The sequence below is a fragment of the Neopelma chrysocephalum genome, unplaced genomic scaffold, assembly GCF_003984885.1.
Source record: "Neopelma chrysocephalum unplaced genomic scaffold, ASM398488v2 Primary Assembly neopelma1_22b, whole genome shotgun sequence".
NCBI classification, from domain to species: domain Eukaryota; kingdom Metazoa; phylum Chordata; class Aves; order Passeriformes; family Pipridae; genus Neopelma; species Neopelma chrysocephalum.
In genome coordinates this window covers 14,374,170-14,398,442 of record NW_020897690.1, presented here as the reverse complement: position 1 = coordinate 14,398,442, position 24,273 = coordinate 14,374,170, and the positions used below count along the sequence as shown (strand labels likewise).

Genomic DNA, 24,273 nt, shown 5'->3' with positions numbered 1-24,273 from the left:
ATTTCTAGATTACATTTACCTGATAAGAAGAATATTATATTGAGCTTCTTAACTGTTAGAGGCAAATGTTTCTAAAGTAATAGCTTAGCTGAGAAAATAAAATAGCCTTCAGAGTCCATAAAGGAAAATTCTACATCTAACAGGCAGTTTTCTAGAAACTCAAATTTAATTTACATCATACAAAAATGGATTGACGGTAATTATATGAATTGTTAGATCCATCTTCACTGCTTATAAACTGCATTACAGCTGGCGATAAACTGCTGATGATGGAACTCAACATAAGATTTTCAGAACTACCTTTTAGTTTTTATCAAAGTTTGTACTTTATCACATACACATAGGAGAATATTTTTATCATGTATAGATGCATTAAAATACACAACCTTTCAAGTGTGTCTCTAGGCTAAACTCAGCTCTCATACAATATATTATAGTAAACCTTATGTGACTGTTATTTTATGGCTTCCCATGGGAATGTGATTTCCTTTTTGAAATAACTTGAGTCTTTCATTTGAAGTTCCTTAGGGAAAGCGATGCAGTAATCAAAGTGTGGTAACAGTGACTTTCCTCTCAGGGTTTGGCAAAGAAAGTAAAGTAAGATTTTGTAGTAGATCAATAGAGTGTTGGTTTTAGATACCTGAAGAATAATAATGGTCTAGCATGTGTCAGGTGAGAAGCAGACTGAGTAACAGATGTAACAACAAAGAAAAGTATCCTTCAAGTTGCACTTGTAATGATGACGTACATGGAAGGCTTCTGTAAAAGTCAGATGACTTAAGATCAAGTCAGCCTATACCTGCAGAAAAGAATACTTCTGAGTGAGAACAGTGAGTAATGCACATAACAGAGTTTTTTATATTGGACTCTGTTGTCTTGTACTTCTCTTTGCCCGTGCCTGCAGCCTTTTTCAAGCCATAGAGCTTTCTGTACCTTTGAAGGAAAATCAACTGGACTGCACTGGCAAGAAGCCCAGAGGGGTAGAGTGTAATTGCCCTAATTATAAGTGAAAAGCCAGGTGAGGTCATTTAAAACTTGAGGTCAGTCAGAGCTGATAGATAAAAATGTGAGTCTCTTCTCATGGGAGAATAAATTGGGAGGAGGTAGGAGATTTTTGATATTGCAGTTTTTGAAGTGCTTGGAGATTGATAAGGTTGTAGGAAAAATGGGGATACTAGATTACTTTTCAAGTGTTGTTTCTAATTACTTGGAATTTGGTTTTGACTACTTTTACCATAACCCTAGCGGGATTTTGGTTGTTGTTTCAGTATTTTGAGCACACTTTTTAAGAAAACACTGTTTTGAAGTTTTTTCTCTACATTATGTACTAAATGTCTTGATGATACCTGATCTCATACTTTCTGCTCTGGGGTTATGACTCTGCAAATCCAGAAGCTCTGGAGATGTCCTTGTAACTCTGGTATATTGGTCAAAATAGAAAGTATTTCTTTTCAGAGTGCTTGGACATATAATGCTTTTTGGACATCAAAGCTGCCCAAGCTTCATTAACACACTTCGCTTTGTCACTAAATTGAAGTGAGAATATATTTTTCAATATGGGCCCAAATCAAGTAATTTTAATATTTGAATTGCACTGGAGTATAAATACATAATAGAATATAGAATCATCAAGGTTGAAAGATGACCTTCTAAGATCACCAAGTCCAACTGTCAACCCAGCACTGCCACTATGACCCTTAAATCACTAAACAAGATCACCCAGCACCAGATCCAGACACCCCTTAAACAACTCCCAGGTATGGTGACTTCACCGCCTCCCTGAGCAACCTACTCCAGTGCTTGACCACCTTACCAGTGAAAATTGTTTTTCTAATATGTAATCTGAATCTCCTCTGTCTCAGCTTAAGGCCATAAATACTGAATTTTTGTTCATGCTGCATCAAAGGATCTGTCATAATTCCCTTTTTCCTGTGTTATAGTTTAAAAACAAAAAAAAAGTCTGATTTTGGGAAAAACAGTTGAGAAGACAGGGGAAAGATGATGTAGTAGGATAGGCAGAAGGAGTAGGAGACTTGCAGAACAAATCTGGGAAACTGCATTTTGAACGGACTGTTGAAAGAAACAGTAAACAGAGCCAAGACTCAGAGGAGATAGATGTTCTGGGTTTATGTAGAATTTACTGGAAACCAGAAAGTCCTTGAGCTGAATGAAATTAAGTCTGAACATAAAAATTTGTTTAGCGGGGGCATAATAGGAGATAGTCAGTCATAGCGACACATACTTTAAGTCCTTCTTCATCTGTTGCCTTTTATAGTTATTTTGACTATGTCTGTTTAGAAATAGTATAAATAGTTTAGATTCAAAAAGTGTGGATTTCAGAGTGGACTTGGCTATATTTTCATCATAGTGACTTTACTCAAGGGTTTTTCTTGCATGGCTTTTTCAATATCTCTGCTGTTTAACCTGAAACTCCATTCAGCAGTCTAAACCAGGATTTCTGCTCTTTAAAAACAAGGCTACTATTTCAATTCTTTTTTTATGCCCAGTGCTTCGCTTTGAATTCAGATTTAAAGACACATGCCCAAGACTTCATGATGACCTTGGTGAAGGCATCCATCCTCTAGAAAACCCTTCTTACTCTTGTTTTGCTCCTCAGGATACCACCAGGATTAAGGGTGTGACTGTGTGTTCAAATGTCCAGAGAGCAGCCTAAATTACCCATAATCATCAGATTATGAAGGGTACCTTTGAATCAACAACTGCCACCCTTGCTGCTCCCCAAATTTTATAATATAACAACAAAAGTTTTGCCACTGATATGAATTAATTACCTATGCACTTCTAACTTACCTGTCACTTCAAAGCAGTAGATATGTAATGTAGGAGACCTCATGAACCCCATATCTCCATAATCTACAGGCATTTGCTCTCATAGGTTGGATTTTTTTCCTTTAACAAGGAAAATTTAAAGATATTTTTGTTGCCTCCAAGGACAGTAATTTTACTTTGCTATAAATAGTTGACAAGGGGAGGAGACGAACAACCCATGACTACTTTCAATGCAGCTTGAGACGTCAGAATTTAAGCTTAATATTTCTTTATTTTTGACTCTTGATGTGTAGAGTTTTATGTTATAGTATCAGACCTAATTTACTATTTGCTTTTGCTCCGGTGGCATTCTACAATTCAAGAAGCAGCAACACCAATATATGGCGGTCTTGAAGTACTCCTTGTGTAGTTGGAAGTTGACCTGATCATTCCAGAACTGCCCTAAGCACCGGACAGGATGCTTTGGATTCACTGTAATAAGAAATTACCTTACTTGGTGTGATTCTATTGGAACAAATAAAGTTTGTCCAACTCTGCATTAAATTCTTAGGAAGCAATTGTTAAAGAAAGATGCTTGTCCCCCGAGTTGGATATGCTATCTGTAATTCTGGAGCTTGGTGGTTCTATGCACTGGACTTGGCAAAGCATACATTGAACAAACAAGGCTGTTAGCTAAATGTGCTTCAGTAAGCAGTATCCTGTATCTATTTTTTAATGTAAGTTGCAATTTGTGTATGATCTATTTTTTTCCCTGACCTTCAAGTATTGCTTGTCTTTTTTAAAACATAGGCTGTTTTAGCCAGGTTCTATACATTTCTTTATGCATGGCCAGTAATGAATGCATTATAGATGCAAGGTCTTTACAAATGCCAGGTGATATCTTTAGCTTTCATTTCTGCTAATACTTTTTTTCTTGCTGATCATAGCAATGTCAAAACTCTAATGCAAATTGGAGGAAGGATTTTTTTCCCCTGCTTTCCTTTCTTTCTTTTTTTTTTTTTTTTTGGTTGGTTGGTTTATGTTTGGGGATGGGGTTTTTTGGTGGAGTTTTGTGAGGTTTTTTGAGTTTTTGTGGGGTTTTTTTTGCCGTTGATGGAAAAATTGAGCAGAATCATGTCTTTTGGCAAGGTGGTATATCAGTAGTTCAGTATGTGTGTATGCACAGGTCTGGGGTGGCTTCACAGTATTATAAAAATCCTTGTAACAAAAATTGAAAATTCCACTGATGTCTACAGAAGATTGCTTTTTCCTCTCATAACAGGCAATTCCAAAAGAGTATTTTCAGAAGTAGAGTTGATACTTTTGCAGAATTTTACTGAAAGCCCATCAAAAATCTTCAGAAAGGGGTTTGGGTTTGGTTGCTGACAGACAAGATACTCAATGTTTCTTTTTTAGCTAATCTGTTATCCATCTTTCAAATGTTATGTCAAAAGCATCCTTTAAAAACAATGCTTCTGTCACTTCCTATTGTTCATTTCAGCATTCAAAATGGATAAATGTTACAGAGTATAACGGACATATGATTTTTTTAGCAATTAATGTGAAAGAATTGTATATCCTATACTGTTTATAGTCAAATACTTTAGAAGAAAAGTAAAATATTACCAAAGAAAAAGACCCAGTTTGTATCAAATTCATAACCTCATAACATCAGATACATTTCTGCAAAAATGATATCTTGTGTCACCTACAGAATTGGATTTGTCAGGTGCTGGACTAAGTCAGGTATATCATCCACAACATCGCATACATCATTCTTAGTAGCAAATAAATCTCCTACTGAATTGAGTATAGCTGTAGTTTAAGAAGACCCACAATAAACTGACTGTGTTTCCATTCACATGTTTGGCTGGATATAGATTTGGCTGTGTTAAAGATGTACATCCCTGATAAATTAAATGCTTCATACACTTCTGACGTAACTTTTCCTGAAATATCCTTGCTAAGAACAGGACCGATGATATGAACAGCTGAATTGCATGCATCAACTTACCACAGCATTCAGATATAGTTTTTAGGTGACACCAATCATGTGAATAGTGGGAAATCACTGGAGGAAAAAATTTAGGTCAGCAACAGCTCTACAGCCAGAACTATTAGTCACAGCTGACAACGTGGCTTCAGACATACAACAATTTGACAGGGGGTTTAGGTGTGCACACAAGAAGATTCATCTCCGTGAGAAAAAAAGGCAATATAGGAGACAGTCAACTATTTTTCATGTGTGAAGATCTTACTTGCTTTTCTCTGGATCTTTGATAAAAGTCTCCTCCAGTTCTGTTGAGCCTGTCTCTACCTTAAATTTTGCTGCTTTCTTTATGATTATGTCTCTTTGCATTAGTTTATGTAATGCTCAAGGTATGGGAATAGATATAAATACAACATCCAAACTCTGCTTATGAGCTGGGCCAGGGAATGTTTCCAATTGGTACTTTGGTTGGCCATCTGCATTTTAAGTAGTCTGGAAAAGTGACATGCATTGGAAATGACTGTGTTTTATTTAAAAGAAAGCTTGCAGTACAGGAGGGGAAAAAAATCCCTGCTATCAGAAAAAATTTCTTCCCTAGGTAAAATAACTAATAAAAAAGAAATAATTATCTCTTTCACTCTGGGGTTGGAATGACATCTCCTCTGCTGCAGAACTGCAGGTGAGCTCTGCCCAGAGTAGAAATATTGTTGAAAAACAGATTCAGATGGAGGCATACAGACAGGGAGGAATAGTAGACCTCCAGATGAATGCAATTAGTATGCCAGGAGGCTTATGAATACAAACTCTGGTAAGTAAAGAAAGAAAGCTAATGTGACTTTGTGTGGACTGATATGCGTATGGTAGCCTTTAGGAGAAATAAATTTCATCTTGCATTTTCAGGATACCTAAAAAATATTTTAAAAACAATAATAATAATTAGTGTTTCCTTAAAGAAACAAGAAACCTGCCCACTATCACCATGTAGCACAGGACATAGAGCACTAGTTGCATGAGATATGGATACCGAATAAAGATATTCTTAGTTCCTACCCTGGACATACAGCACTTCAACTATTACTGAAAATCTTGAATATTGTCATTCTCGTCTATCCATCTCTAAGAATGGCAGACTGGAAGACCATAACTCACATGAGTTAAACTAAATCAACTTATCTGTCCCTATTTTCCTCCTTTTCTGTTTAGGATTTGGAAGCAAAAACTTGTGAGTGTTGACCTGTAGTTCATGGAGGCACTTCAATATATTGATAGTTTAGTTAATTTTGGAATGGTGGCACAACTCAAGATGTTACTGATATGTTTTTCACAAGAATCACAGGCCTTTAATTTCTCATTTGTTTAATTTTACTTATTTTTTACTGTATAGAAGATAAAGAAAAAAACCTATAGGGTGTATGGTCTATGATGGCTTTGTCATTCACATTGAAGTCTCACTGTTTTATAATCTATACTCTTCTTTTATCTGCAGACCTTCAGTGATATTTCATTCCATATACCGATGTAACTGAATGCAACAAATTATTAGAGACTTCTTGATGACGTATCAGAGTTCTAGAAATAAAAGGATTTTTTTAATGCAAAATTATCCATATGGGAAATAAATTAATATTTTTCTAGAAGGCATTCAGTATAAACTTTGTTTCATAATCCTTGTAAAAACCACAAAGACATCACTATTTCATTGTTATTTTTCTAATTGAGAAGCTATTAATAGGAGGGTAGAAAGAATCCTGAAACTTCAGCACAGATATTTGAAGATTATCCTAACATTTTCCATAATTTTCCATAATTCCACTGCTAGAAATGGAACTCCATATCTCAAAAGGAAATTAAGAGTCTTCTTATTCTAATTCATGACATTCTTCTGTATTTCAAGGTGGTTTTTTTAAGAAAATCCTTAAATCAAGTTGTGCTGAAATCATTAGTGCTTTAAAATGGTGCAAATGGAATTTTTTATTTAACAGAGACCCTTCAAACGGTAACTGCTGTCCCAGGTTCAGCGAATATTTTCTTCCATTCTTGCAAAATCTCATCTAATATAGAGTGGCATACCCAAATTCTGCTTAGTTTGTACATAGCTAGTCACCAATGGGGACTACATATACACAAGCACCTGCAATTTAGCTGTCTGCAGTGTTTGTGATGCATGTGGCAGGCTACAAGCTCCTGCTATCCTTATTCTGCATTTTTCGACATTTGCACAAATTAAAATAAGTGAGGCTTTTATTGTTATAAAGAATTGCCAGCTCCAGCTCTAGAGCTGACATTGCACCTTCTGGATTAGTGGATAAGAATATCTTCTATAGACTTTCATTCAGGTCCAAAAACCATTTCTAACTTCAAGGACAAAAGACTTCACTAGATGGTATATTTGATCCAACACCAGATGATGCTTTGCATTGTACCACCACAGCTATGATACCATGCACAGCAGTAATTAGTTCCCATTTGAAATTAAACTCTTCTCTCACTGCCCCCGTATCTGCACATGTTTTTCATGAGATACAGTTTTCTTCACAGTATCACTCTCCTACACAAGTTACCTCTTCAATTAGAATAAGATGTTCTACACTAACCCAAATTTTTCCTCAAATCCTACAAATCGAAATCTGACTAAGCATCACACAGAGGTGGGAGAAATTTCAAAGTCAGTATTTACATTATACCTTCACCTTCTATGACTGTCATATATATGCCAGTCACTTTACATATATCCACAGAGATTTGTCTGTGTAGATAAACTTTCATACATTTGCACAGTTTTAGGTATTTAGGCTTATAAAATAGATACACACAGAGCCTTTGGTGTTTGACCTACTACATATGCTTTTTAAAATCAACGTAAATGCTATGAGTACGAAACATCAAAAAGAACCCTTTTCCCTTAATTTTTGCCTAAATATGCAAACTTGTCAGCAAAATAATATCTTTAGAAGAATATTTGTAAGCTATTTAGATTATTGATTAATTTTCTATTATAATTTTTAATATTTGGTGGATTTAGTCTTTCAAATTAATTATTTCATATTAATTAATTATCCAATAAGTGATCAGATAACCATCCACAGGAAAAAGTATTAGTAAGACATTCTCTTTACAGACCTGTGTTGGGCTGCTGGTAGTGATGGCACATCAAATTAAAAACAAGTGAAGGACTTTTTGACCTACATTCTCTAAGAAAGGGAATGTAAACTAACAAATCAATATTTCTCTAAAGGAAAAAGGAAAAAATAATAGCTAAAAAAAGCTAGAGACCTGGCCATACTCTCAGCTGTGCTCAATAACTAAATAATTTCCAATTTAAAAGCTATCAGGGGCATACTTTTAGAGGTGAATAAAAGTTCAAGGAAAGGTTTCTTTCTCTCTTCTCATTCAGTCCAAAGTTAGCATATTTGCTCTAGCTTTAGGTTGACGTTATAGAAATTCTACAAGTAAATATAGAGTTCCTGTGGAAATAGTTGTTCTCCTGAGGAAATTCCTATGACGTATCTCCCTTTTTTAACATACCTTTGGGGTTGCTGCCAATCCTAGAACCAATTTCTGGATTAATTACTGAACATTTGTCAAATCAAAATGAGGCATGTAAATGTCTGTTACAGAAAGCTCAGAATTTGAAGATGTCCCCCCAGTTCCTTGTATACCAAATGGAGACAAGAAAGCTCTGGCCAGTTTCAGATGATGATCATTGATGTGAAATGATAATATTTTATGACTATATATCCATTTAATAATATTAATTACTTTGTCTGCAATGTATAAATACCAAAATTATTATGATATCAATAATTAGAGGATAAAGGGATGGTGCAGAATGTGCCTGATCTTAGTTAGTGCATTTCTGCTGCTAATGGTCCCAAAATGCAAAGCGATAGTACTTGCTCACAGATATCCAGATGAAGCTCTGTAGGCCACTGTTACCTAAAGTTCTGTTACTGAAGCATTTCTGCCCTCTGTGGAGTGTGTAGTAGATCTGCATCAGACTAGGTTTGTGCTGAGATGAATGTGTAGGAAAAAACAACATGATCATCACATGAAATAATGTACACCAAATTTCACAACACAACTTAAGCAGCTCAACAGTAATGGGGAAATGAGTTTTCAGTGTCTCAGGTTGTTGAGCAACCTGATGCAGAAATTATATTGTTTTTAACTGAATCAGATATGTGTCTTTGGACCAAAAATTCTATTTGAATTTTACACCTAAAGCACAAATTGGGAGCTGAACTCCGTCTGATATTCTCATCACAGTTGAGAAGATAGCTTGCAATATGTGTGCCTGACAAATTTTACTTTTAACTGTTTAAAGTATATACACACGCAGGTGGATATTCTCTTGAATGTACTGGTTATTCACAATTATATCCTCTCTATTCAGACATTTTATATTTAGACTCCAAACATTGAATGCTGATGGGTAAATTTTTATTTGTGCTTTTTCTCTTACCTCCCTTCCCTTATTTTCCAAGCAACATTTACGTCATTTCAGCTATATTTCAGCCTCTATAAAAGAAAATACCACTTTGATAGGGAAAATGAAGGATTGTTTCCTGATTTGATATCACTAGAGAGTGCACAAGGATTGTTCCAGTGTCCTCTCAGCCTTCTGCAGTATCTCATGTTGCACAGGTAGCCTAGCTATATACTATAAATATTTTTGGATGACTGCAAGAATGATTCTGGATTTTGCTAGGGCAGTCTCAGACTGATGTGAATAATCAGGAATAACTTCAGGGAATTTTCAAAGGAATATGAATTCAGTCCAAAGAAACTTAATATTTGGTTTTGAATGGAATTAGGCTTAGTCAAATCAAGCAATACATAAAATTTAATTTATCAGATTACAGGTTTTCTTAGTGTGGGTTGGATGCATGTTTTACTTTACCTCATTGTCAGTGAGGCAAAAAAATTGTTGGCTGATTAGTTGTGCTGTTGTCCTCCTTTACACAAATAAGATTTGCCCTCTTCCTTTGATTAATGCCTTCTACAAGAAATAAGATACAGGTGTAAGATCCAGCAAGGTTTCTTAAGTCTTCCAACAAAAGCTCAGAAGTTGATCTCCAAAACTTGAATAACAAACATGAATATACAGAAAACTTCTTGTTTTGAGTGACAAGGAACTGAAATTTTTTGTTCTTCAGAATACCCAAAGTAGCTTTTTTCTTGAGTATTTACATATAATGCCTTCATCATATTAAAAAATATAGACTTTATAGTGCTGTTGAAATAGCAGTCACCCAGGTATTAAGACTAACTCGTAAATCCAAAGTACAGTAGTAGTAGGATGGCTGCTAGATTTTTTCATGCTAAACCTCTTAAAAAAATAAAGAGAGAGAGAAGAGGAATTGGGTTTGGAAGGAATGGAAATTCTCTTTAACATAGGAAGATGGACAAAAATCTCAGGACACGATGAATAATAATAAATTAGGAGCTTGAAGGGCAGATTTAAAAGTGTGAGACCTCAGTTGAAAGAGAGTAAGAAAGAGAAGTGCTATTACACTGACATCTGGATAATTAATTTATCATATAGATGCTTAGCCTCCAAATGCAGCAAGCCACTGTTCTGAGAATCAAGATGAATGAATTCAGATAACGTAAAACATTGTTTTTAACTGACGAAATCTGTACTAATTAAAAAAAAAAGGTAAGAAATAAGGAAAACTACAGAATAATATGACATGCTAAACACAAACATAAGTGGTGCCAAGAAAATTAGTCACAGATTCATTTTCTACTACAGTGGGATAAGGGAACTCAGTGAAATTATCCAGTGTCCCATTTAAAATAATGGAGAAACTCAGCATTTTTTGGGCGCTGCATGTTTAACTTCTAAAATGTCTTATTTTTGGAGATGTATAACTAAAAACATAAATAATTTGAAAGATATGTTATACAACCCACAAGACAGGCACAGACTGACTTACTACATATGAGAGTCCAAGTACAATCTCTAAATTAGAACTCTCCAAAATACCTGTAGTATGGAAAAGAATAACATTCAATTGCTCTATGGTACCATTACTGTCAGTGCACCTCTTAGTCATTCTTAGAAAGAGAATATTGGGTTAGATGGTACTTTGCTGGGATTCAGATGATTTGAACAAGAGTAATAAAGAGTATTCTAATTAATTTTTCCTTGACATAATTTTTAACTGCATAACATTCTCATGCAGAAGTTCATATCTTGTAGCACAGTGATATCCATGCATCATTTATCATAAAAGTCATCTTTGCTTTTTTTAGCTTCCATCTTCTATTAATGAAGAAGGCAAAGAAAAAATGTGAACAATTTTACATAAATTCCTGTATGCACAAACAACAGTGTGAAGAAAGCTATACTGTATGCTTATTTGAAATGACAGCTGATTTTGGTCCAGTTTCAAAAAATTAATTGTATTATAGGAAAGCCAAGGAGCAGGAAACTTATAGGAAAAATAATTGCCTGCAGCAATCAAAATTACTAGAAATTTATAAATGAGACTTATTATAATAATAATTTTAATATAAACTTAAACCTATTTGCCAAAGCACTAAAAAATAGTTGGCCACCTCAACATGCTGTAAAAACAAGGAGAAATAACTCCATAAGCTCAGATCTACTACATTAATATAGATGACAATAAAAATAAATAGTACATTCCTCTTCCTAAAGTGTTGTAAATGGAATAAGAAAGGTGGGAAAAAGTTATAAACATAAGAGAATTTCTTTTATGGGTGCACACATGTTAGTATAAGCAGTCTATAAACCTAAAATTTTTCCACAAATGTTTGTGAGCCTGTAGTAACAAATACAACTGAATGGAGATAAATTATATTGCATATATTTTCTTATTCAGGTTTACGAAGCACTAAAAGAGGCAAAACACTTTCTCTAATCAAACATCCAAATAGCTGCTATAAGTTGCATTACTTCTAAAAAGTACAAGGAAAACTCGTGTTCAGTAATACAGTGAATTGTGGTAACTCCTATGACATGGTGGAATGCCATTTAATTAAAAAAAAAAGGTATTGGGCAGAATTCTTCATTTAGATGTAATTACTTACACCAGGAAAAGTGTAATTAAATACATGTGTATTTTATACCTCTTTTGAGTTGGTAAAAAATAATACTCCCTTCTACAAAAAAACACAAGTGCGTTCATCTCTTCAACTTAGTTCAGCAGGAGTTTTGTCACTGGCTTTAACAAACATGCAGGATTAGATCCAATACTCTCTGTATTTATCAAACGCAGATATATTCTGGGTAGGCAGTGGTTTGTGCCATGTTCTAGACAGAGTGCAAAAGAAAAGGATGATAGGTAGCTAATCTCATACTAAGTTCCCATGTCTGCACAGATGTTGACTTGTCCTCTGTCTCTTCTGGACAGAATGTTGGTCTGTTTTAGTAAAAAAATTTTCAAAAATAATGCTGATTGGGAAGACTGCATGGCCACCTTGTGCCACAGGTGCAACTACATTTCTTTACCCCAAGGGTAAGGACTAACCTTCAGTGCCATGGAAACGAACTATTGGGACTAGTAATACTGCCCATCTTTGTGCAGGCTGTCCATTCCCCACCTGCAATTAGTCCTGTCTGGCTGCCCTGAAACCTGCAAGCTCCCATACCTGCTTAGCATCTTCCTGATGCTGATATTGTCCCTTCTTGGCTGTCTAGGTGCATGCTTACCATTGAGTTATTTGTGGAGGCAAAGGTGAATTGTGGCCATCTGTATCTCATTAGAACTGATGCTTTCAAGAATTACTTTTTTTCCATATACTGCAGCTTAAAATAATATACAAGGAAGGTTTATGACGAGAGAGCAAAGAATCTTTAGGACTCATACATTATTTCCAAGCGTCTAACACTTAGAGTAGTAATAATGTTTTCTTAAAAAAACCAAACAACAAAAAACCACACACACAAAGAAAAAAACAAAACAAACCAAACAAACAACCCCCCCCAAACAAGCAAACAAACAAAACAAAACAAAACCCAAAACCAACCAACCAACCAAAACAAAACAAAACCCAAAACCAAACAAAACACCAAACATATCCTACTGGCTTTAGGAATGCAGTCTTGTTTCTTGGTAATGCTATGAATTTACTAAAGGAAGTCTTCCAGAATTTGATAGATCACCCTGTGGCAAATTATAATTAGCACTGCATATTTACAACATGTGATTAGATACTCAGAGATTTTTCAAAAGTAGCATAAAAAGTTACAATGAAGGGGATAATGATTCTTTTGGAGAGATATTCCTTTGTTCATTTTAGCATCCTCATAAATGTTTAAAGAATATAAATTAGACTTCCAAGCCAATTAATTTGTCTGTTTCTCATCTCCAGTGATGTATTTTAATTATACTTTCATGCCTCTAAGCTTCAGAAGGGAAGACAGCATGCACTGATCATGAAAAAAACCCTGTAAAAGTCCAAAAGGATAATGGAACAATTCCACAATTTTGTGCCTTAGTTTCATCCCATATTCTTCTGTAAATATGGAGAAAGTGGTTTAAATCTTAAACAGTTACAATTTGGTAGGGCATGCAAAGCTCATATTATAATTTGGGTGAAAGATGAATTTTGGTTCATCTTACATGTTAGACACTAAATTTACTCCATGAATCAAAACAAATATATGATCATTTTTCATTACAATGCACAGGCTTAATTCTTTTTTGGTCTAGATGTGCTGAATAATAAAAAAATAATTTCTGGTTTTCAATTGTGTTTACTCCTCACTGTTTAATCCGCTGTCTAGTTTTGATTTTAAAATACACCTAATATTTAAGGCATACAACTACAGAATATTTTTGAATCACTGAACCTTGAAATGGAGCTTGGGTGTATGAAAAAGTTGATTACTTATTACAAGGAAACTCCCAAGCTAATCATTATTAAGACTTTTTCTGATAATGTAAAATTGACAGGCAGTAGTAATAGCTCTTTCTAACAGTGTTGGGCTAAGATATTACTTGTTATCTGGTCTCTCTCAAAGGAATTTTTTAAGGGACAGCCTGTTGCTTTGACCTATATTTAGTTATAGTTAAAAAAAAAAGAGAAGAAAGAAAGAAAGGAAAGAAAACCAAACTTGTTATTCTCCTTCCCATCATGAGACCCTCCCTACAACACCTGCTTTGGTGGGTCAATTCCAAGGCAAATTAATCTATTTAAGCATTGAATTAATGGTAGTACAGGTAAGTAATTATAAAAAACATCTATTAAGGAGCAGTATTCTAGATCCATCCTGTATATTTCTACCTAATACTCAAATATTTTCCTTCTCATCTATCTGTTTCATCTCTTTTCCTGACCATGATGTATTTTCATTTAATGTTCTATGAACAATTTCCTTCTGCAGCAGAAATTGCACACGCAATTACACATTTTAGAATCTGAAGAATATTAGGTCAGTTTGTAGCAAACACCTGTAAAAAGAACAGGGAAATACTTCATTAGCTTTAGATCTTTTATATTTGAGAGAAATCTTTTCTTATTTTCTCCTCTGCCAAGTTTTGTTTAGGGGAGTTTTGAAAGTGAAATATTTAGCAAAATTCCAACCTTTTCTAATGTGTCTCCAAGATACCAGAGATGTTACAAATGGGGTACTCAGCAGATTTGTTCTCTTTTCCCCCTCAGAACTTACATGGGAGAAAAATAAGACAAATATCACAGAGTAGTTAGGTTCCTTCAACTAAATACGAAAATAGGTGAGTATAAGAAAGAATGAAAGTATGGTGTAGTCATGAACAATGCCATGGTAAAATGATGGGTAATTTTGCTAATCCATCAGTCTTCATCAGCACAGAAGTCACATTAAGTCACAAATTGAGTGAAAAATGCAACATTTCTATTAAGGTTTTGCTTTTTAGAACTTTGAGTTCATAGAAGTGCCTTTAAAAAGTATATAGGTAATCATTCTCTTCCCTACTTTGCAGCCTTTTAACATCAGGGTAGTAAATAAGTGTCAGTATAACTAAACGTGAACTGACCTGTGTAGTCCTATTGGGTTTTCACATGGCTATTGATTGACTTGTCCTTGCTGATCAATCCTGTTGATGTAATTTCTTTGCTGTGCATATTTGCCCTTCTTATATTTTAATTCAAGGGACCCCATGTCAGTGCATATTTGCTGCCAATTAATCAACGTGCTTATCAGTTTATGAACAACTTGCTCATAAATAAACAGGGGAAATCCCTAAATTCTATGATCAGTGAGGAGTGAAACCTAAACTGAATGCTAGATGCACATTTTGCCTGCTGGAGCTTGTTGCTGGTTCTCTGCAAAACCAGTATTTCTGTTGAAAGACCCAGCAGAAAATTAGATGCTCTGGATGTCCTAATTGCTGTGTCTGTTGCTGGAGCACAGCCATTCCCACTATAAGAAACAACTATCATGTAGCTCAGCATCACGAATCTAAGCTTTTTAAGCCCCTTATCTCTCCTCACTACCAAGTTGATATTCATGTTTCTTCCCCTCTATATCCTGGAAGGCTGAGGAAGGGGGTGGAGAGAAGTAGATCTGGTTCTGTGCAATTTCCGATGCTGGAGTTGGGTACCCTGGTGAAAAGTTGTCTTATTTACAGATTAACTAACTCATAGCTTCCTCCTTGCATCTTTCAGTGATTCACTGCTTTGAATATTTGCCAAGACAACAAACTCCATTCTTTTGTTTTGGTCTAACGACCATCAAGTTGTATCGCAGGAAGCTCATGGGACTGTGAGTCCTGTTCAGGAGTGGGATTCGCTGGGACTAAATTTGCAGGGCAAGGACACAGTTAAATAATGGAAAAACACATAGAAAAAAACAAACAAACAGATGAAAAAAATCCCACAAAACAAACAGACCTGCATTCATAGATTTCATGTGGAAAAAACGACTTAATTAACAGATGTTGTAAGGTGCTCTATAGATGCAATTACTCATTCTATAAATAAGATAGGGATGTGGGAAAGGTCATGGTTAAGAAGTGGTGCAATAGGTAGGCCTTTTCTTTTGGATCTTGATAGAAAAATGAAACTTTAGTCATTGTGGAGAGTAGAAAATTTGTTAAATAAAATTAGGCACCATAACCTATATCTATGTTCCAAATAACATGGCTTTTTTTCCCCGTTTTAAAATCCCAGCATTAGTGCAGCTCTGCCTGGACACTGACATGATTTAAGTACCAGCAGATAAACAGATTGAGACCTCAAGGCTATTTTTATGAGAAGTTTTCACATAGATTTTCTTTTTGCTTTAATTTTTCAACAAGGATTTGAGATTGAAACTAAATCTGATTCATTAAAAAAATATGCATCCTGTGTAAAAGCTTCTAGATTTTTAAAATTGTTATTTATTTTAATCAAGTTCAGGACACCTCTGGGATTTCTACAGTGACTTTTTATGATGAAGAATAAAAGAATGATGATTGTCTAATCCTCACCAACATTCTCCCCCCAAGTTAAACTACACTAAATGTTTTAATCCAAGTCTAATTTATGCTTTGAAAAATTCTGTTATCTATAAATCAGAAGTAAACATGTTCTTCCAAGCAGAGCAGATAATTAGTCATGTGTGGGCTCAAAATTCAGATGTTTCATTAGCTTCTGGTTGATTTTTGACTAAGCACAAGTCCTATGGTCTCATCTAGCTTTTAAATGATGACTAAAGAAGATCCTTCATGCAAATGTTGTGTTTATCTTTTTTTTTTTTACAAATAATAATTACAGGATTATTACGATCTGCTTTAATAAATGTTTCATGTATAGACTTGTTTCTTAGATTGCTTTTATTTATTCTTGGAAATTTATATTCATTAAACATTCAGCTTTGAGCACATAGTTAACACTTAATGAAGTTAATGGGATTATCCATATATTTAAAATTAAGTACTTCAAGTGCTTTGCTTACTCTGAGGTTTAAAGGGATGGTAAAAACCAGTCACAATTCATAGGTGGTGCTTCTATGTTTAGAACATTTAAAAAGTTCATTATTTTTCTCTTGTCTAATTACAGTTCAAACAACAGCATAAGATTATTCTTTAAATGAAGTCAAAGCATTGAATTGACAACAAGAAGTCACAAGAAAGTTATTTGTCTGTGAGCTTTTCAGCAAATCTTGAATACTATCTCCACCACAATTTGATAACCTTGTTCCTGCTGGTAGGGATTTGTCAGTTTTACTTTCTCTGACAAATGCAACATTTTCTGTAGAACTACTAATAACATTGAATATTTTGTCATGTCTCATAGAAGATATTGACTTTGTATTTATTGCTAATGGAGGGATATTGTATATAAAGTAGACTTCATATTTAAAATCAAATGACTTTGTATGAGTATACTTATTTGTTGTGACAAGTGTAGAATAATATAAAAGTTTAGAAACTATGTCAAATTGGTTCATGATTTAGAAGAAGCTTAGAGAACATAATTTAGACATTTTCCAGGTGCATGGAATGCCTTTGAAAGTAAAATTACAAAAAAACCCAGGCATTATTTTACTTTCTAGTTCGCTAGAATTTCACATATTTTCCTAAGTGGCAACAAAAGAGTATTCAAAACAAAATCACTTCTGGTTTTTAATATAATAAAGGTATTGTCACTGAAATTTCAATGCCCATAGAGATCCCCATGTAAGTTGTATTCTTTGGATTCATCAGTTTATAGAGTACTAGTAGCAGACTGTATTTTAAAGCAGTAGAGGTCATACCACAATTATATCCAAATTTAAGGACACTTATATGTGATACTTAGGTCTATTTTTATGTCATATGCAAAAAATTATAACTAATTCTAACTCAGGTGATGCACGTAAATGTACACTGTTAGTGTTTTATTCCCCTACTGATGAAAGTAATTTAGATTGATGGGCAGTATCAGCAATAACCAGAAATCTAAAAGAGAATTGGTAAATAACTAGCATCTCTTCGGTGATAGGCAGAGGTGCTCTCTATGATGAAATGAAACACGGACTATCAGAAAGGAGTCCATGTGGTTGGTTTAGGTCTACTCCTTCAATTTGATTTTTATGCCTGACTGTTTCTTAAATTTTTCTAGCAAAGCAAAATTTGTGTCAACTTTCTCTATGTAAGTTACCAAAGAAGGCAGAAAGAATTACTATCAAGCCAAGAATGTGTGCCATCAAGCTATGTGTGTTTGTAGCTTCAACTGCTCTTTTCTGTCCCTCTGCAGAGAGAAGCTTTTCATTCCCTTGCTTTAAGTACCTTTCAGGATACTTAAACCTCATTTTATGAAATCACTTATTTTTTACAAAGCCTTTAATAATTTTTGTTTGTTTTAATTTAAACTAGTTAATTTTGCTGCAGTTTACAGCACATCCATGTGCTGTTGAACTGGCTGAAGGAACACTGTAGTGAGGAGAGTGGGAGAAGACTGAAAGAGCTGGAATGAATGAAGAGCACACATGCATATGGAACTGGGAATCCCTCACCCAAGGAAGAGTTAGAAATGGAGTTTAATGATCTGACATGACAGGCTGCACTGATCTTGTGCACTGCATGGGTGGGCAAGCCTAGGAGGAGCCAGAGCAAGGTATCATTTGGTCTCTCTCTCCTGCCATTTTCTTTCTGTGCTCTACTGTGGGTGTGTACAAGAGCTTTTATGACATGACCTAACAGAAACAATACAGTTTAGGGTTTGGCTTCTCCTTCCCACCAGTTTCCATCCAATGTAGTGGCTCAGGCAGTGCTACTGGAATTGATCCTATATTTGAGCGAGACCGAAGGGCTCAATCATTTTTCTTTAAACAGTGCTACCATGGAAATAGCTGGTGTGGGCTTGTAGAGGTGTATATCTTTTTTATCATGGCTTAATAATACCTTTATTTAATTTCCTTTTCCTTTAGGCTCCTCTCAGATGTTTTGATTTGTGATTAATATTTGCTTTGAAAACATGATGAAAGTGGTTTTCCTTAGAACCCAGGAAAATGGAATAGGTCTGAAATTTACTTCTTTTTTCTATTTAAATCTAAAATTTTATGTTTTAGTATTTAATTAGTTAATTTGTTAGGAGGCTTGTTTATTATTCATACATATATACTGAGAAAACACTAAGAATGGCAGAAACCGAGAAACTTGTTGGGGTATTTGCGGGAGAGTTTCCATTGACACCCATGGACTATAAACCAGGTTTTTTCTTAGCTGAAAGGTAAAAAGGAAAAAAAAAGATTAAGGGATCCAGCATTTACAGACTGGAGAGAGAAAAAAAAAAAAAACAGAAAACATATTAGCATTAAGAAAAATTACCAAAGGGGGCAAGTATATTTTCTGTTCCTGGAAATACTTGTTGAGACTGGATGACTTTCTAGAGCTATGCCCCGGGTTGATCACTAGCAGTTGATTGTATGCCTGCATCAAGAGTCAGAAGTGTTATGGCTTACATTTTGCAGAAAGTCAGAGTATAATGATATGCTATAAAAAGGGCTATTCCATTTAGCAGAAATTATTGTATGATCTGTAGTGCAATATTCGTAATGGCTTTTTATTGTTTTAATAAATATAAAAATGAAATCAGTGTTAAATACGATAAGCCTGCTTTTATCAGTTGTATGCAGTAGCTCACCTTTTATAGCCTATGCAAGACTGATCATTATAGGTGCATTCAATATCTTTTTCTTCCTAAGCATGTCTGTATAGGTCATGCATATATCAGCTTCAGGAAAAAAAAAATAATTTCAGTTGCTTCTTGGTTTGGCTGCATGTCAATTTGTGTGATTTTCCTTTAGTTCACCTTTTTTACTTTTTTTTTTCCCTTCAAAGATGTGAAAGCCATAGAATAATAGCATTTGAATGGGCACTGTGGAAGAACAAGAAGAGCAAGGGCATTTGTACAGGCTCAAGGTAGTAGGCCAGTGGAGTGGGATATCTTGTGTTCCTCCTGTCAAGACTGAGAGGCGAAGGATGAGACTCACACTGCTGCTCAGGGACAAGGCACAGTAGCTTGAAGATGAAGCTGACAGTGAAACTGTGGCTTCTATACTGCACTGAGGATTGTTTATTTGTATTCAGTGACTGACTTGACATCAAAAGTTTGGTGTCTTCACTGAACCATGTATACATTTTGGCCCTGATGGGAAACAGGATTTCATCTGTGGTGTTGTAGCCAGTACTTACAAATAGCAAGTTCTAAGCAATTCATTTGTTTTCCATGTTATTCTCTTGAAATGTAGGGAGCCTTGCAGCTTTACTGGAGTTTGGATTGGACTGTGGCTCCCTGGTAACTGCAAATTTGTCAGAGACTGATCCTAAGTTCCCTGGTTGCCTCTCTTCAGAGCAAAAAAAAAACAACCAAACAAAACAATTAACCAGCCAAACAAACAAACAAAAAAGTTGATAAAAATAAGATAAAATCTGTATTGTCATTATCTTGGACCCTGTAACATATTACTTTTGATCTTCTTTATTGATAAGCAGGATTTGTGTGGGTACCAGGCTCCATATGGAAACAGTGCTGATTGCAATATTGTAACATTAATTCTTGCAGTGCACGCACAGGACGTTAAATCCCATCTTCCTTGAAATGAATTAGTAGGGACATCATTTTTGTCATGCTTTGTCATGGGTGTGTTCATTTGCCATAGAATCTGTTGGGTTACATACTGAAAATGCCAAGGTCTCTTGCAACATAAAATAATTAAGTGCTGAAGGTCATATTTTTACAGGAACATTAACAATTATTGACACTGAAATTTATCTCGCAAACCATATTTGATGAGACTGATGCAGCTGAATTTTGGTAGACAAAATGGTGTTTGGAAGCCAATGTCCAGATTTAGGCTGAGATTCTGACACCTCTGCAGTTTGTCTTCATTTACATGTATAAGGTATACTGCTTTTTTGGAGAAAATTTAGGAAAAAAATATCAAAAAGCCCTTGTAATATAACTGTGGGACACTCTTTCTTTTTACTCTATTTCCAGTATTAGTCTCTTGCACCTATTTGCTCTGGTCCTAGATAGCAAGGAAGAAAGAGGACATTACAGCACATCAACACTAGTGCTTTGTCTGCTCAGCCTCCTTATTTTGTCCTGTGCTCCTACACACTGGTGAGAGAAACCCAAATACAAACAAACATCCTCTGTGATACTTTTTTAACCAGAAACAGAATGTGAATAACAGCCGGGTGGTTGCAGTATCAAATGCACCCATATCCTACCTAACATAGTGCATTTTACACTGCAAAACTACCTTGAATCTCATTAACTTTTAACCTTGCTCGTTGGATTCTATTTCTTTTGCTATTCAGGTATGCCAGTTTCTCTGTTACCTTGAATAGGAACACCAGGAAGTTCAAAATAACTAAGTTAAATCCTCAGATTATCCTTTTCCTCCCACTTTGTCACCACCCAGGAACAATGTCAATTTGAGTGCAAAACAGTCAGGAAGATGGCATAACTTCATTGTTTGCCTTGTCTCTATAGCCTTGTTTATAACTGTGTTTGACGATTTTCTCTGCTTGACCCAAACAAATGAGCTTTTGGAATGATGACTGCTGACTTTGCCTGCAACTTAAAGACATTAAGCAGTAAACTCTTCAGGGTTTCTTCACATTATGAAATAGAGAACAGGCGGTAACTTTTCTTCTCAGTAGTATTGTTCCCTCTTTGGGGTCTGCTGCTGAAACTCCCACATGGTATATTTGCTGCTGTGGTTGTTATAAAATAATATTTCTAATAGTGTGTTTACCCAAATGTTCCTTGAAGCTCTACAAACTTGGAATAAACTTAATTATTGTGTAGAAGAGTGATTAATTGCTGCAGTATGTTTAAAAATTTATTTAATTTACTTGCTATAGAAATGGCTTACCAAAGATTTCATAATACCTTTATTGAGGTAATATGCAGAATTCACCTGGAGGTTTACCACTAATTTAAATTCCTGAGGTAATATATAAATACAATTTTATGCCTAATTTGGTGAAATCTGTCATCTTTTGAAGATAAAAGTGTTCTAAATTGTAGTCATTGTATTTATAGCTACATACACAAGTGAGTAAATAACTATAGGATAAATAGTCTATTAGTCTGCATCTGTTTGGATGTTGCCATTGGATGTATTTTCATAGTTTTAGAATTTTTTTACTAAACATATATTTTATTAGGATAATCAAAGTTATGGAAGTCAGCTGGAAGCTTGACTGTATTGCATAGTATATATGAAGTTCTGCTATCGAGAGAAATCCTGTAAGGATAACACTACTGGTCTGATTAGTGTCACAGTCTCATACAATAGGACTCTGATATAGCATGTATATGATTTTATGCTCCCTGTTTTATGAAGATGCTTATTATCAAAATTCTCACAGGATCTTATTTATATTTGCATATAGGCTTATTTGTTATTTTGATGAAATTTGACAGCATTTAATTTTTTTTTGTTCAAGAAGCATACAGTGTACATGAATTTCAGGCAATACATAAATCATATTGACAATTAAATGCAATAATAAAGTAATTGGGAAGGTAAAACTTGCAATGTTCAGCTAAAGATAAAAAAAAATCATATTTTATGGAAATCATGTTATGTATCTAGGATAAATTATACTCAGCAGAGCAGATAAGTCCATTGATGAGGCAATAAAGTGCAATCTGAACATGCTGTTTGTCTTACTGTTAGCAGTATGTTAAGTGATAAATATTGAAATTGGAAAATTAACATTTTAAATGGTGTCATTTCTTTCAAGCTGGTTGTGGTCTTTATTTTAAGCTCTTAAAGAGATATTCTTCTTTTACTATTTCACTAATATTTATTTAAATACTCCACTGCAGGTTGGAATAATTAAGCTTGGTGGTACAGACACAAAATTAGGTATTTCTTCCTCAAGCAACATACACTTGAAAAGCTCACTCAAATGACACTGCAAATGCTGAGACACTAAACTGTAAGGGCAAAGCTCCATTTTTGTTGAAGTTGTATGGCAACGCTTTTATGTCTTTAGACACAGAAATCTTCTTAATCAAGTTAGAATTCCTCTCTAAATATCTTTGAATTAAAAAGTCTATGAAGTCAAAAGAATGAAGTAGGATAAACGCAAGCAGGCTAAGTGAGAAAAGAAAGATGTTATAAAATTGGCCTTGAAAAAGTATTGAATGGAAAATGGACATATTTGGATCTGGAAATGATGAAAGTATTTCAGTAATATATAATATTATTATTTAATTTTATTATAACTAGATATTATTAAGTGGTTTTATTGTAATTATATATCATTATTTATTATATAAAAGTATTTTTCTGGAAGCTGTGCTATTATGAAATAAGCCCATCTCTCCCTCTACTTCTGAGCCTCTGACAAAATAAAAGAACAGAAAACACAAAAGCAATTGAGGCTGATGAATTTCAGGAGCTTTTTATTTGAAACCAAAATATCACTAGGACAGAGTAACTGCCACCATAAGTAAAAAAAAACTTTAGCTAACTGTACAAATACCATTAGTAAGGGGATGAAAGTAGAAATGAAAATTCATAAATCACTGATTGTGACCGGTACCATGGGCAAATAGCTTATGGTCCTTTGAGATGTAACTTTTTTCCAGAGAAACAGGTGGAGCAAAAATCTCATGCACTCATTTCTTGGTGTTTTTTGATGAGTCTCAGTGGCTTTTTTTAACAAAAAAAGGGATTGCAACCATGCTTTCTTCATATGAGACAGTAGGCATAGCCTAAGGTAGGGATTTCTTCTTTTTTCATGATATTTTTATTTAAATGAGGCTTTAGAATGGACCAGCTCTCCCCTGTAAAAGCCCTGTTTTGCTTTTGCTTCTTTCCCCACTCTAGGGCCCAATCATCCTAAGAGATTAATGTGTGCACATGCCAGGCAGATTGGGATAATGTGAATCCGCTCCATCTATATGATAAAGTACTAAGACCCTCACCTCTAAACAAACCTACGTCCTGAGGACCTCACTGCCATTGTCCAAGCTTGCTTGGCCCCGGCAGATGAACCTTAGGATTAAAGGGTGGGCTCAGTTCAGCGCACGCTGTGTCTCACCTAAAAAATCCATTGCGCAGGCTGGAAAGGTAAAAGACCTTTCCCAAAATCTTCGTTCGCGAAGACTGGCCATTAAGACCCTCACAGTCACCAGCAGTGAGAAAAGTCTGCGTGCATGGAAACAAGTCAAAACTCTAAGTCTGGAAATTATTACTATTTTTTCCTTTTTTATAATCAGCATATTAGTTGCTAAACTTCACTTTGACTAAGTCTTGTCTCTGTCAGTCTCAGGAACTGCTCTGAACCACTGTAAATGAAACACTGATCTGGGACCTACTTTAACACCAGTCTTGGTGACAGTTCACATGATTAAAGAAAATGCTTACTCACAAAATCTAAAACTACTACCTTAATGTACCAAGCAATCTTTGTGTGTGTGGGTGGGTGGGTGTGTGTTCTCTGTAAGACTTTCAGCTTTTCCTGAAGCTGGGTCAAAGTTTGCATCTGAACATATATTCTGATAGCCTTATGAGTTAAACAGGAGGACAGATCCTGCTGGATCTCTTTAATTGTAAGTCTTGTCTG

The 24,273-nt window shown here is 34.9% G+C and overlaps 1 long non-coding RNA gene across 2 annotated transcripts in view; it reads right to left on the bottom strand.

Annotated features, from left to right (window-relative positions):
• Positions 1 to 24,273, bottom strand: part of LOC113966152 — a 799,277-nt gene that overhangs the window by 767,894 nt on the left and 7,110 nt on the right. Inside the window, exon 2 of one of the 2 annotated variants that reach the window (XR_003533719.1) lies at positions 21,975 to 21,977. The exons of the other annotated variant lie outside the window; for it this stretch is intronic. This is a non-coding gene — a long non-coding RNA (uncharacterized LOC113966152). The remainder of the gene's footprint in view (positions 1 to 21,974; positions 21,978 to 24,273) is intronic. 2 annotated transcript variants of the gene reach the window in all.